Genomic DNA, 14506 nt, shown 5'->3' with positions numbered 1-14506 from the left:
AGTTTTCTGAAATAACAGAAAAATGGTTCAATGTTACATTTAAATATTCTGAAATTGTATGTACTTCTGAATTCATTTTTCTTCAATGATATTATTTGTGCTTAAACAGTGAACAACTGAAAAATCAATGGATGAAAAGTAAAAGCTCTTATCAAACACCATGTCCACTGCTATATTTAGCAAATGAACTAATAGAGAAAGCTGCTGCAGAATTAGTCAGCACATCAGCCTGTTAAATATCAAAAGGAGAGGAGGCCTTTTGTCTCAGCATTGAACCAGAGACTGAAAATCCATCTAATTTTAGCATTTCCAGAGGAGAATAAGAAGATGTGAAACACAATAATCAGGAAAAAATGTCACACACAGCCTAAGTATGCATTCGTCAGAGGAGAAACGCTGGGAGGGTGGCAGCATAAGTAAGAGGTCTGCCTGGAAACAGGAATTAATCACAAGTGAATTCTTTAAAAGAATTTACCATTTAAAAAAGCCAAGACCCTCATCTACACAAGAGGTCCAAGGGAGTAATACAGAGTATTGAGTAGATGGCAGGGTTTTTTTCTAGAAGCAGTTTCAGGTGGTCTGCTTTAGCACTTAGGGCTCCAGGGTATCATCACTGCAATTGGTGGAAAGGATTAAAGGGATAAAGGAAAATCTTTTTTTTTCAAGGTGAGTTTTTATTTTCTATAGAAAAGCTTTTGTTTTTATGTTTATTGATTTTAGAAAGGAAAGGAGAAAGAGAGAGAGAGAGAGAGAGAGAGAGAGAGAGAGACATCGCTTTGTTGTTCCACCTATTTATGCACTCATTGGTTAATTTTTGCATGTGCCCTAACTGGGGATCAAACCTGCAACCCTGGCATTTCAGACAATGCTCTGTCCAACTAAGCTACCCAGCCAAGGCAGCTTCTTTTAAATAGAGAGTGATATCCGGGTATAGGTGTGGGGAGGAGGAAGTGGGTGAGATGATTTCTCCTTCAAGACAGCCTAGTAATCCTAATATATATATATATTTTTTAAGATTTTATTTATTTATTTATTTAGAGAGGGGAAAGGAGGGAGAAAGAGAAACATCAGTGTGTGGTTGCCTCTTGCATGTCCCCCACTGGGAACGTGGCCCGTAACCCAGGCATGTGCCCTAACTGGGAATCCAACCTGTGACCCTTTGGTTCACAGGCCAGCACTCAATCCACTAAGCCACACCAGCCACGGCCAATCCTAATATATTTTAAAGGTTTTATTGTATTATAAAGGCAGGGTGCACATTCTTAATACACAAAGTGTAACGAGAAATAAATGTAAGCTTTGATTACTTATGATAATTTTAAAAACTTATTTTGATGGCCCAAGACCTTGGACATCATGTGCCTTCTGATGTGATGAACTAAGGAGAAGATATCAATTACAGTGTATTCCTGCAAGATGGAAACAATCAGACAAATCTAAATTAGGAAAATTCTAGAGAAAAGCTGACCTGGACTCTTCAAAATGTCAATATCATGAGAGCAAAAATGACTGAAAAATTATTCTAGATCAATGCAGACTAAAGAGATATGACATGCAATGCTTAAATCTTGATTGGATTCTGGATTAAAAAGAGCTATAAATAATATCATTGAAACAACAGGGGAAATTTGATTATGGATGCAAACCCAATGATACTATTATATCAATGTTAAATTTCCCAGGTGTGATAATTGTACAGTAGTTGTGTGGGCATATTCCCTACTTTTTAGGAAATTCATGTTGAAGTATTTAGAGGTAAATATAATGTTATTTGCAAGTATGACAATCAAATCATTAAGAAAAATAGATATATGGACACATCTACACACAGGTAAAGCAAATGTGCATAAATATTAATAATTGGTGAATCTAGGTGAAGGGTATATGGGATTTCATTATACTGTTCTTGCAACTTTTCTAAAGACTTGAAATATTTCAAAATAAAAAATTGAGAAAAACAAACAAAAACACAAACAAGAACAACCCTAAAATGTCACAATAAAAATGAAAATTAGCATACCTAAAATTATAAAATCAGATTATAAAAATAGATTATTAAATCATAACGTGCACTGAAAAATCAATTTTAAAAAACAAGAAACCAACAAATTGGGTGAAAAATAATACAGAATACAACAAAAAGATGTTTCTTTGAAAATATCAACAGAATTGAAAGACTTTAAATAGATTGACCAAGGGAAAAGTAGAAAACTCAAATGCTAAAATCAGAAATTAAGCCCTGACTGGTGTAGCTTAGTGGATTGAGCACAGGCCTACGAAGCAAAGGGTCGTGGGTTCAATTCCTAGTCAGGACACATGACTGGGTTGTGGGCCAGGTCCCCAGTAGCGGGTATGCAAGAGGCAACCACATATTGCTGTTTCTCTCCCTCTCTTTCTCCTTCCCTTCCCCTTTCTCTAAAAATAAATAAATAAAATCTTAAAAAAAGAAATTAAATGTACACAACTGCTAACCCTACAGAAATTAAAAGGATTATATGTGAATACTATGAACAAATATATGCCAACAAATTACATAGCCTAGATGGAACAGAAAAATTTCTACTAAGATACAAACTCATGAAACTGACTTAAACAAAAAGGAAACCCAAATAGAACTAATAGGCAAAGACATTGAATTACTAATTTTTAAATTTCTCACAAAGAAAATCTCAGGACCAGATGGCTTCACTGGTGAATGTTATTAAACACACAAAGAAGAATTAATATCAATTCTTCATAAACTCTTCCAAAAATGGAAGATGGGCAAACCCTTCCTAACTCATTCTATAAGACCAATATTATCCTGATACCAAAGCCAAAAGAAGACATCGTAAGAAACTAAAAACATACACCAATATCTCTGATTAATATAGATGCGAAAATCCTCAACAAAATGCTAGTAAACTGAATCCAGCAACATAAAAAAAAATATTATACACCTGATCAAATGGAATTTATCCCAGGAATGCAAGGTTAATTTAACATAAGAAGAACAATTAATGTAATATTACAAATCAATAGAATCTACAGAATTCCTAGAGAATATCTATATTAATAGAATAAAATAAACTATTATCTCAGTACTCTCAGGAAAAGCATTTGACAAGATCCAACATCTTTTCATGATAAAATCACTCAACAAGCTAGCAATAGAGAGGGTCTTCCTCTATTAAACAAATCTACAGCTAACATTATACTTAATAATGAAAACCTGAAAGCTTTCCCTCTAAGATCAGGTACAGGACAAGGATGTTCATTCTTACCACTTTTACTCAACATTGTACTGGAGCTCCTAGCCAGTGTAATCAGGCAAGAAAAAGAAATAAAAGGAAACCAGATTAAAAAGAAGTAAAACTATCACTATGTGCCCATGACATGACGTATATATGAAAGAGTCTACAAAACTCACCAAAATACCTTATTAGAACTAATAAATAAGGTCAACAAAGTTTCAGTGTACAAGATCAATAAGTAAAAATCATTTATAATTCTACACACTGGTGATGAACAATCCAATGGTGAAATTACAAAAACAATTCCATTTATAACAGCATCAAAGGGCTAAAATACTCAGGAATAAGTTTAACAAAAAACATAAAACCTATACTCTTGAAAATGATTAAATATTATTTAAAGAAGGTCTAGACCTGGCTGGTGTGGCTCACTGGGTTGAGCACCAGCCTTCAAACCAAAAGGTCTCTGGTTCAAGGTCCAGTCAGGGCACATACCTGAGTTGCAGGCCAGGTCCCCCACTGAGGGTGTACAAGAGGCAACCGATTAATGTTTCTCTCCTTTTCTTTCTCTCTCCCTTTGCCTATCTCTACAAAATAAAATAAAAATATTTTTTTAAATTTAAAAAAGGCCTAAATAAATGAAAAGACATCCATTGTTCATGGATTAAAAGACTTAATTTGTAAAGATGGCAATACTTTCCAAATTGATCTACAAATTTAATGCAATCTCTATCAAAATCCCAGCTGGCTTTTCTTTTCTTTTAGAAACTGACATACATCATTAGTCATCTGGGAAATGCAAATCAAAACCACCATGAGATACAAGCTCACACACACCAGCATGGATATATTAAAAAAGACAGACAATAGCAAGTGTTGGTGAGAATGTGGAGAAATTGGAACCTTCACACATTCCTATTGGAAGTGTAAAATGGTACAGCTGCCTTGGAAAACAATTTGGCAGTTTACCAAAGCTTAAACAGAGTTACCATTTAATTCAGCAATTCCACTCCTAGGTATATATCCAAGAGAACTGAAAACATATGTCCAAACAAAAAACTTGTGCACAAATATTTACAGTAGCATTATTCATAACAGCCCAAAAGAGGAAACAACGCAAATGCCCTTCAACTGATGAATGGATAAACAAAATGAAATGGACAAACAAAAATGTCCATACAGTTACCTATTATTCAGCAATATAAAGAAAAAATAGAGATACTCATTTCATTGGAGTAAATGATATAAATAGAATTTGTACTTCTAAATGGTGGAGAGAGAAGCATGATAAATAAAACCATGATATAGAACCAAACAGATAAAAATAAGTTGCAGAATGAGGTATATTACTAGTACCACTAATGTACATTAAACATAAAATCATAAAAGAACGCTAACTCATAATAGTGGTTGACTCAGGAGAGAGAAGGGGGTAGGACTGAGGGCAGTGGCCAATACTAAGTATTTATTATAGTATTTAATTTCTTATTTTACAAAAACAAAGGCTTAGAGTAAATATAAACTGTTAACAGCTGTTAATTCTGAATGGTGGGAGCATGTGTTCAGATGATTTCTTGAACTTTTCATTTTTAAAGTATCTGAAAGTTAAAAAAAATGCAGGAAAATGTCCTGAATTAAGATTTTTGGCCCACTTTTACTCAACATCCTAGCCAGGTCATAACCTTTATTTAACATGCTTTTTAGACAATAAAAAAAAGATTAGCAATCATACTTCTGTAAAAAATGGGCATATCAAGGTGGAAAGGTGGGGAGGGAATCTAATATTTGCTGAATACCTACTAAATATCTGACATTGTGCTAGATGCTTTACAGGTGCTATGTGATTTAATTACATCTTCATATTAATATTGTGATTCAGAGAATGTCAGTTCCAAATTGCAGGTGTGGAAATTGGGATGAGGTAAATTAGGTCAAACTAGGTTATGAATATCATTGGGGACACATGAAGAATGGCCAGGAGTTGGTGGGCACATTCAGTTGTAAAGAAATCAATTTCTAGACTCTCAATTTCCTAAAATTGATCTCCTGAGAACACTCTCTGGCAGTTGGGTTCGTCTTCCCCACCTCCTCTTTCTTGGGTGAGGTGGAGGTGGGGCAGAAATGTCTGGGTTCCAAACAATGGGACAAGCCAAAATAAGGTTGATGGTGTGGAAAAAATGAATGACCTTAATCACTACTTAACAAGACCTTTTGCTTTTCTTTCAAGAAAATTGCTGAAGGATCTAATGAAATTGTCAGCTAATAAATCATTAAAACTAATTTTTGATGAAGAATCACAATTGGATTTTTGTACACAACTCAGAGGAAATACAAAGAATTCTGTGACAATGCTGTGAAAAATATTTTTTTAATTTCATTCTACCTACTTCTGTGAACAAAGCTTCTTAGTGTTTATATTTTTAAAGTAAAAAAAATCAAAATAGAATCAGTACTGAACCCTGTCTCATTCTAGCAATAAGTATTATTTATTCATAAATGCATGAACACCTCCTCATCCACCTTGAAGAGATATAGTTCCAAAACACTTTTACATCATATATGTAATTATTTTGCAAGTTTTATAAAATATTTAATTTTATCCAGAAAACTTTAAAAAATATTTTATTTATTTATTTTTAGAAAGAGAGGAAGGGAGAGAGAAACAGAGGGTGAGAAACATCAATGTGGGAGAGAAATATCAATTGGTTGCCTCTCTTAAGTGCCCCAACCAGGGCAAGCGCCCCAACCAAGGACTGAACCCACACCCCAGGCATGTTCCCTGACTAGGAATTGAATAAGCGACCTCTTGCTTTGTAGGCTGATGCTCAACCAACTGAGCCATGCTGATCAGGGTTCCAAAAAACTTTTTTGAAACACATGGAGCCTTATGGCGGTAGGAAATTTTAAAAATTAATTTTAATTGCTATGACTATTGGTGGGAATATGAACTGGTGCAGACACTATAAAAATAGTATGGAGTTTCCTCAAAAAATTAAAAGTAGAACTACCATATGACCCAGCACTCCCACTTCTGGGTATTTATCCAAAGAAACCCAAAACACCAATTAAAAAGAACATATGCACCCGTATTCTCATTGCAGCATTGTTTACAATAGCCAAGATATGGAAACAACATAAGTGTCCATCAGCAGATGAATGGGTAAAGATGTGAAATATGTGCCCTGACCGGTGTGGCTCAGTTGGTTGGGCATCATCCTGCAAAGCATAAGGTTCCTGGTTTGATTCCTAGGCAGGGCACATGCCTAGGTTACGGGGTTTGGTCCCTGGTTGGGGCTCATGCAAGAGGCAACAGGTTGATGTTTCTCTCCTTCTTTCTCCCTCCCCTCCCATCTCACTAAAAAAAAGACATGAGCTATATATACACAATATCATTAAAAAGAATGAAATCCTGGCATTTGCAACAACAATGGGTGGACCTTGAGGGCATTATGCTAAGTGAAGTCAGACCAACAAAGACAAATCCCATATGATCTCTCATATATGAAATCTAAAAAATTAAATAAACAAAAACCAAGAGAATAGATTGGGATTGGTGGTTGCCAGAAGCAGGGGGTAAGGGCTTGGGAGTGGGTGGAAGAAATGTGTAAAGGAGGTGAAAGTTAAAAAAGTAATTTTAATTAATGTTCATACTTTTGTTTCAGAGAACTATATAAAGTGATCAAAAACAGGCTTATAGGCATAAAATATATTACATTAGGATAAACTGTGAGAGAATTGGAATGGAGATGAGTCTAAGGAGAAAATAAAGAAATGATGTCAAATTTCCCACTGTTAAAGATAAATTAATCATGTGTTTTTTAAATAGCTGATGGTGGGCACGAAAAGGCTACTGTATTCATATTCAGTTGGACAGATTAAAAACTGTGACATACCACTTTATTTTAGAATGTCAATATTTACTATATACCAAAAATAACTTCCTTTGTAACTATGTAAGCATGGGATGAAAACATTTACCTATGAAGTTACAAATATGTGAGGAAGTAAACAGGTTTTTGAAATTATTTTAGAGCAGGTGAGCACACTCTTTTTTTGTTTTTAATCTTTTACAGAATCTCTCCCCCACATTTTTACTATAGTCACGAGAAAAAAAGTTTGAAGCCACTTGACTTTTTAACTTGCCCTGAGCCACACAACCAATAAATGGCCAAGCTCAAACTCAAACCCATGTCTGCAAGATTCCAAAGCCCATGGTCCTTTGACTACACCCAAAGGAGACAAAGGATTTTATGCTTCAGATTTCCTTTCAAGGGTGCTTTAAATTCTGTTGAAATCCAAAACCCTTCTCTTTATGTCCTTTCCTTACTCAAACAAAAATGAAAAATATCAGATTTGAGGTCATCCCATCTGAATTTAGTCATCCTGAAAGAAATTAAACAAATTTCTCTTTTATTTCCTTATGCTGGAAACATTACCACAAAAGTGCACAATTTGGGCAGCCTCTTTTCTTCTATCCATTTTGCTTATCCTGCAACACAGTCCCCCACATATTTTAAGTGAAACAATGTGTGCCCATGACCCACAAAAGTTGAGTTCAAATCCAAGGAGATGAAGTGTTAAGAAGCAGGTAGTACTGACCTTCAGTGTGGACCAAGTCCAAGCAATGAGGGAGATCCATGACTGGCACCTAGTGGGAGAACATAATAAATGGAGGAAAGGATGGAAGAAGTGGAGGAGGTAGGGGCTGAAAGGAGGGGAAAGAAAAGATGGAGAATGGAATGAGGAAGGAAGAAAAGGGTTTTGTGAGAAATGACCCACAACTAACACTGACTGAGTGCCAAAGTATGGCCAGAAGTTTCACTGGCAGGGGGCCTTTCATCTGGAGACCTCCAAGCTTGGGTGCCTCTTAGCTATTCTGGACTGAGTGAACCCTGCGCTGGTATTCTATACTGGGGAAACCCTGCTCCTGGAGGTAATTGTTCTCAGGATCAGGGCAGAGCAGATGAGCTTTTCCTAACAAGTGTGGAGAGCTTCTCTTACCATCCAGAAAGGCCAAATTTCAGTGCTCCTGAGGGCTTAGAATGGGAAAAAGGAAGGCCCAGGTCCCTAGTGCCAGGGAGAAAGAAGGGAACTCTGTAAGGGCTTATGCTCTCTCCTGAAGGAGGCCAACACCCAGTTTGTGAATGGGGGGCCAGTGAATAGGAGTCATCATACTGGATTTGTCTGATTGTTACATACACAGCTGACTACCCCCTTCCATCATGTTCAGCATATACCTTCATGGTCTTTACAAAGGAGACCACCCTTCAGCAGGTGGAGGGCCCATCCTCCACATGCAATCTAGCTCTCATTTCACCTCACCTAGGCAGGGTTTCCTTTAGCAAGCCCTTCCCTCTAATCAGAAATCTCTCCCTACATATTTATTTCTAAACACACTCTCATCTCTCAAGTTGAAAAGGGAGAAAGGAACCTTCTTTTGTCCCTATTTATCCCTCCGGTTCTACTCTACTTCCTTTCCCCTTTACAGTGAAATGTCTCAGAACAGTTGTCTGCACTATGCTGTGTCTAATTCAGCTCCAATTTCCCCTGCAAATCTTTTCCATCAAACCCTTTCAATCCCCTCCACAAGCACCATCTCAAACTAAACCACCATCAGTTTTTTTTAAAGATTTTATTTATTTTTAGAGGGGAAGGTAGGCAGAAAGAAAGGGAGAGAAACATTGATGTGTAAGAGAAACAGTAATGGTCTGTCTCTCCCACGCACCCCACCAGGGACCCAACCAACAACCCAGGCATGCGACCCCACCAGGAATTGAATTGGTGACCCTTTGCTTTGCAGGACGATGCCAAACCAACTGAGTTATACCATCAGTTTTGACAAGGACTATTGGGAAAACTGAACTAGTTCTTTGATTCTCAGTCTCCTCCGATCCTTTCTTTACAAGGTAGTCAAGGTGGTCTTTCCAAAATATGTCAGACCTGGAATACTACTCAGTAGTAATAATTAAAAAAAAGAAGCTAAGTGGGGAAAAAGTCAACTCCCAAAAGTTACATACTGTATGATTCATTTACATAACATTCTTAAAATGACAAAATGGAAGAAATGGAGGACAGATTAATGGTCACCAATGGCAAGGGACCTGGGGAGACTGGGGAGGTGGCTGTGGCTATACAAGAGCAACAGGATGGATCCTTACAATGATGAAACTATTTTATATCTTGACTGTGGTGGCGGATACATGAGCCTACACGTGACACAATTGTACAGAACTAAATACACACACGTACAAGAGAATCCAGGAAAATCTAAATAAGATTGGTAGATTGTACTAATGTCAATATTCAGCTTGTGGTCTTGTATTATAGTTTTGCATTGGGGGGATGGTTAAGGGTTATAGGGCTTCTGTTTTATTTCTTACAAAAGCGTGTGTGTCTACAATTACTTAAAAAAGAAAAAGAAATATAAATCAGATGTCTTGCCCCAGGGTAAAGCCATTTATCCAATGGTCTCTCATTTATTTTGGAATAAAATGGTCTGTCCATTGACTACCATGCAGTTCATGATCTGGTCTCCCCAGCTCTTCCCAGCTCTTCCGGTGCCCATCAGAATCATCACCTTAGTTCCAAGGCATCCAGATTTGCCTCCTTTCTGGCTTTGTTACACCTGCTCCCTATTTCTGAAGGCTCTTCCCCGGCTGTTCTATGGTTGTTCCTTTCATAACTTTCAGGGCTCAGCTTAAACCCCACCTGCTCCTTCCCAACCACACAATTTACACCCTCTTCTTTTCCTGCACGGATCTTATCCTACGTTTGATTATTTTCTCACTTCTTTATCAACTGTCTCCCCAACTAGATTGCAAGATCCCAGGGCAGGGTAGAGAGTGTTTTGCAGGACTTTGCACTTCTCACTAGCGCCTGACACAATGCTTGGCACATGGTGAGGGCTCAGTAAACTGAATGTTCAGTGAATGAATGAGTAACCACGTGCCGCTAACCATCAAGGGTTTTCTGAGTGATATAAAGCAACGTGGATTGTGGCTTTGGACTTACGGATGGGGCTCCTTTCGCTACTCTCCTTGTTACTAAAGAGAAGGGTCGTTGGTGGGTCCCTTGGTGCCACTCCGAACCTAGGGGTTCCTCAGTCGGGGCCCAGCGGAGTACATTCCGGATCCGGGAGGCTTTGCAGGGAGTACGCAGGTTAGCGGAGGCCCCTGGCGTGGCCACCTTCTCTGGGCTCTTTGTTATTCCCATCACCCGTGCCTTGGGCGAAGCAGCCTGCAGTGACTCCTGACTTCAAAACGGACTGGGAGGCTGTGGCGCAAGGGAGGAGAGCCCCGGGAGCCCCTAGCCCGCCCTACTCTCCAGGCCCTACGGGGAAGCACTCGCCACCACCTCCCCTCAGCCACCTTCTCCGCGAGCCCGCGCCTTGCAGGCACAGCCGCTGCTCGCGAGACAGGGGCACGTGGGCGCGCCGAGTGCTTGGCGCTCCTGCCCCCAGCCCCCTGCCAGACCCGCCCCAACGCGCTCACCCGGCACAGCAGCCCCCACGGGCAGAGTCCTGGCTAGCGCGCGCCCCGCCCCAGGCCAGCCGCGTCGGCCCCTGCGCGCGCTCCCTCCCCTCCCACCCCTGAGCGCGCCCCTCCCCTCGCGTCCCTCCCGCGCCCTACATCTCGCGCCCGGCTGAGGGGGCTCAGTCCGCTGCCGCTGCCACCACCACCACCGCTGCTGTCGCCGCCGCGCTTCGGTCTCGGTGCAGGTAGTGGCAGCCTCCAGGACAGCTGCGCTGCCGAGCATCCCTAGGCAGTAAGCCCGCTTTCTCGCCGCGTGTGCATGCCGGTCTGCCTCCCGCCCACCGGCCCGCGTCCCCAGGGAGCTGCTGCCCTCTGGCCCCGCCGCAGTCAGTCAGGGCTGCTGGGCCTTCGGGGGCCCGCTACCTGCGGCCTCTGGCCCCGGCCGCCGGGCCGGGGGTGGGGACTGGGGACGCAATGGGCTGCAAGCTATGGGACCCCCAAAGGGGGCTCCCCTCTGGTGCCCGCTTAGGCCTCCCCTGGGCTTTCGCCAAGGTGATGGGGGGTGGGGATGGGAGCGACTGGGGAGGGAGCCGGGTGGAGGTGGGGGATCAGGCTCTCCACGCTCTCCTCTGCCGAATGGTGGGGAGGACAGAAGGAGGGACGGGGGCTCTTGGTTTTCTCACCCAGGAGGTCGGGCAGTTGGGGTGGGGCGAAGTGGGGCACCTCTTGGTTTTCTCAGTTTTCTCAACAAGGATAGCTAGCAGGTTTTGTGGGAAGCGGGTGAAGATGAAGTGGGGGGCTGCCCTTGGTCTTCTTATTAAGGATGGTGGGGATTAGGGAGGGAGTGAAGGGGGACCTTCTTTAGTTCCCTCTACGAGGACGGTGGGGGTGGGGATGCGAGGGAGTGGAGGTAAGGGGCTCTCCAGGTTTTTCTACACCCAGATGCTGGGGAGGGGGTGGAGGGGTGGGGAGTGCAGGGAGAATGAGGAGGGAGAGGGTAGCCTGCTGTGCTTCTAAATGGACATCTTGAGGGTGGGGTGGGATGGTTGGTGAATTGAGGGGGTAGTGGTGGATTTCAGCTCCAGAGTGGAACCTAGAGAAGCTACAGGGAGGTTCTATCACGTGGGTTGATCCTTAGAAGGTAGATTTTTCAAAAACTGCAGGGTGTGACCTTTCCGTCTCAAAAAGCTTGAAATCCCTATAAGCTGCCGTCTGTTCTGGGCTCTGGGAGAGCGCTTTCTGCTTTCGAAGTTTCTCCTTCTCTTCATTCCTCGCGGCCTTTTCTCATCGTCCAGGACTAGGTAGACTTTTGGAAATCAGCAAAGGAAAACTGTTTGTGGTTCGGGTTCAGTGCTATATCATTTTCTGCATTTGGGACTGCATTTGAGTTTCTCGGGTTTGTTTTGATTTTGCCTTTTACAATAAAAACCCTGTACCAGCGAGACCCCTTGGGAAAAGAAGAGAATACGGTTTATTAAGGGGACTCCAGGTTTGGTTTTTGAATTTCATGAAGGACAAGAGATCCGACGTTGTAGCATTTTGCTTGCCTTTCAGAAGGAGAAATAGAATAAACGTCGTATGTCTTTGCTGGAAGTCCCCTATATTCATTTAAATTATTCCATTGGAGTTATCGAGCCCCCTTTGATTTGAATTTGGAATAGATCCAGTTTTCCTAATTGGAGCCATCATTTTGTAATTGCCTGTAATTCTTCCCTGGGTTATCAAATCTATGGCAAGCTTATAGAGCAGCAGGAATAATTTTTCCGTTATTTTGATTAAGACAGTTTTAATGTGTTTTATGTTGTTTCTTGGAAATGTGAACATTTGCAGAATAGCATAAATTTAAATTATGGGCCCCTTGGAATTTTGCAAAGCCTTTCCTTCCCCAGCTCTTCTTCTCCAGGAACAGAACACTCCCCATTCTTTACACTGAAGAAGCAAGGGCTTCTGAGATGGTAGCTTTGCCTTTGGAAACTCATGCTCTTATTTGCTTAAGAAGAATACATATTAAAGAGTCTAAGGCCTTTAATGTGGTGAGGCTATATACTGCTTTCCCATTTTGGTTACATAAGGTTCCAATCTAGTTTTTACCTTCAGTCTTTAAAAATGCTTATTTAACATTTTTAAGAGCAAATATAATCTTTATGCAACAGGAAATCGGTCAGATAGGCCATGATTTGTACAAACCACCTCCCAATAATTACATACTCTAATACTACCATATAGGTTCTGAAGCCATATCTTGTTTTTGAAATTCTAAGCTACCATTCCCATATTGGATTTTTGGAGAAGGAAAGATGTTTTGTTGTTGTTGTTTTAACCAAGTGTAGTTTTTTTAGTGAACCATTAAAAAATGTGTGTAAGATTTAAATTGGTAAAAATGTCTCTTGTATGATACCAAAGTATTGGAGCTAATTTAATAAGTAGCAAACTAATGAACCACTGAAATAAGATTATTACTTATCTATTGGAAATGCTAACCTGGAAACGTTCAAGTGGGAGTAGAGATTTGGGTCTCAAAGATTAATGAAAATACTAGCATTTAAATAATAATAGCATTTAAATAAATGCTATTTATTATATGCTCCATTTCTAATGTTGATGTGATATGTATTCTGTGTATAGGCAACAGCCTAAAAAATAGTACAGTTGAACAACACAGGTTTGAACTTCAGGGATCCACTTATACAGCAATTTTTTTCCCAAAAAATACCTGTACTGTTTTCTGTCTGCCTTTGGGAGTCCGCAGATGTGGAGGGCCGAGTGTATGCATTGATCTGCACCATTTTATACAGGTGACTTGAACAAGTGTGGATTTGAGTATCTTTGGGGTGTCCTGGAACCAGTTCCCTGAGGATACCCAGGAACAGCCTTTGGGGAGTCAAAAATTATACATTGATTTTTTTGCCTACAGGATTTAAGTCTGATTGTTTTTTTCTTTTATGAACAGAATGCTGAGAGGTAAAATCTTTTACAGAGAGAAGTATGTTGATGGGTGGTGGGCCTCAAGTTTCTGTAGAGAAAATTTGTACATGAAGTGTTTTTTAGAGATTTTTGAGAACCTGTTGCCCTGTGGGACTGAAGGGGAAAAGAAAAAAGATGGCATTTCAGAAATTAACAAATATATGATAAAATATCTTTCAAAATAGCCTTAACATCCATGGATTTTGCTAACATCCATTTGAAAACAAATTTGTATAAGAAATTGCCCCATACTCCTAAAGTCTTGACATTTAAAAAAACAGTTTGTTTAAGGAACAGAAGGTGGTAACCTTCTGAGACTGATCCCTGTTTTCCTGCCCTCCACTTCCTGATTCCCTTCTTCCCCACACCTCTCCCTTTTCCCCTCCCGTGCCAGTAACATTGGCTTTTATGACCTTGTGGGAGTTGAACAAATGTTGGCACTTAGTTGAACTTATCTCTTTGGCTGCTTTCCCCAACTTTTGCCTACAAAATTTTTTTGGTTAATTGAACTTTCCAGTTGTTGGGATTTGGGGTAAAAGGGAGTCGTAATTATTTTCTCTTAAAAGAGCTTTTCTTTCAGCTCTTGTTGGATGAGGGCAAAGAAAGTTTTTTTTTTTTTGTCAATGGAGTATCTAATTAAGCAGAATATAGTACCATTCATTTATTCAACAAACATTTACTGAGCTTCACCACCTCTGTCAGAGGCACTGTGCTAGGTGCAGGGGTGCACAGTGGATAAGAAATGGCTTCTGCCTTCCCATGCAGTTATTAAATCAAAGACAGAAAATGAACTTGTTATGAATAATCAAGAGTTGTCCAGAGTCTTTTGGAAATTAA

The 14506-nt window shown here is 40.3% G+C and overlaps 1 protein-coding gene across 1 annotated transcript in view; it reads left to right on the top strand.

The window, feature by feature from the left end:
- Positions 1 to 10853: 10853 nt before the first annotated feature.
- The window catches only part of FHL1 (four and a half LIM domains 1), a 62099-nt gene continuing 58446 nt past the window's right edge, over positions 10854 to 14506 (top strand). The window contains exon 1 of the mRNA XM_045839402.1: positions 10854 to 10997. The gene's annotated coding sequence lies outside the window, so the exon portion shown is untranslated. The remainder of the gene's footprint in view (positions 10998 to 14506) is intronic.

This window comes from Phyllostomus hastatus, unplaced genomic scaffold (genome assembly GCF_019186645.2).
Source record: "Phyllostomus hastatus isolate PE091 unplaced genomic scaffold, TTU_PhHast_1.1 phas_contig_30, whole genome shotgun sequence".
Classification (NCBI taxonomy): Eukaryota; Metazoa; Chordata; class Mammalia; order Chiroptera; family Phyllostomidae; genus Phyllostomus; species Phyllostomus hastatus.
Note: the sequence above shows the minus strand (reverse complement) of the source record. Positions and strands in the feature narration are given on the sequence as shown.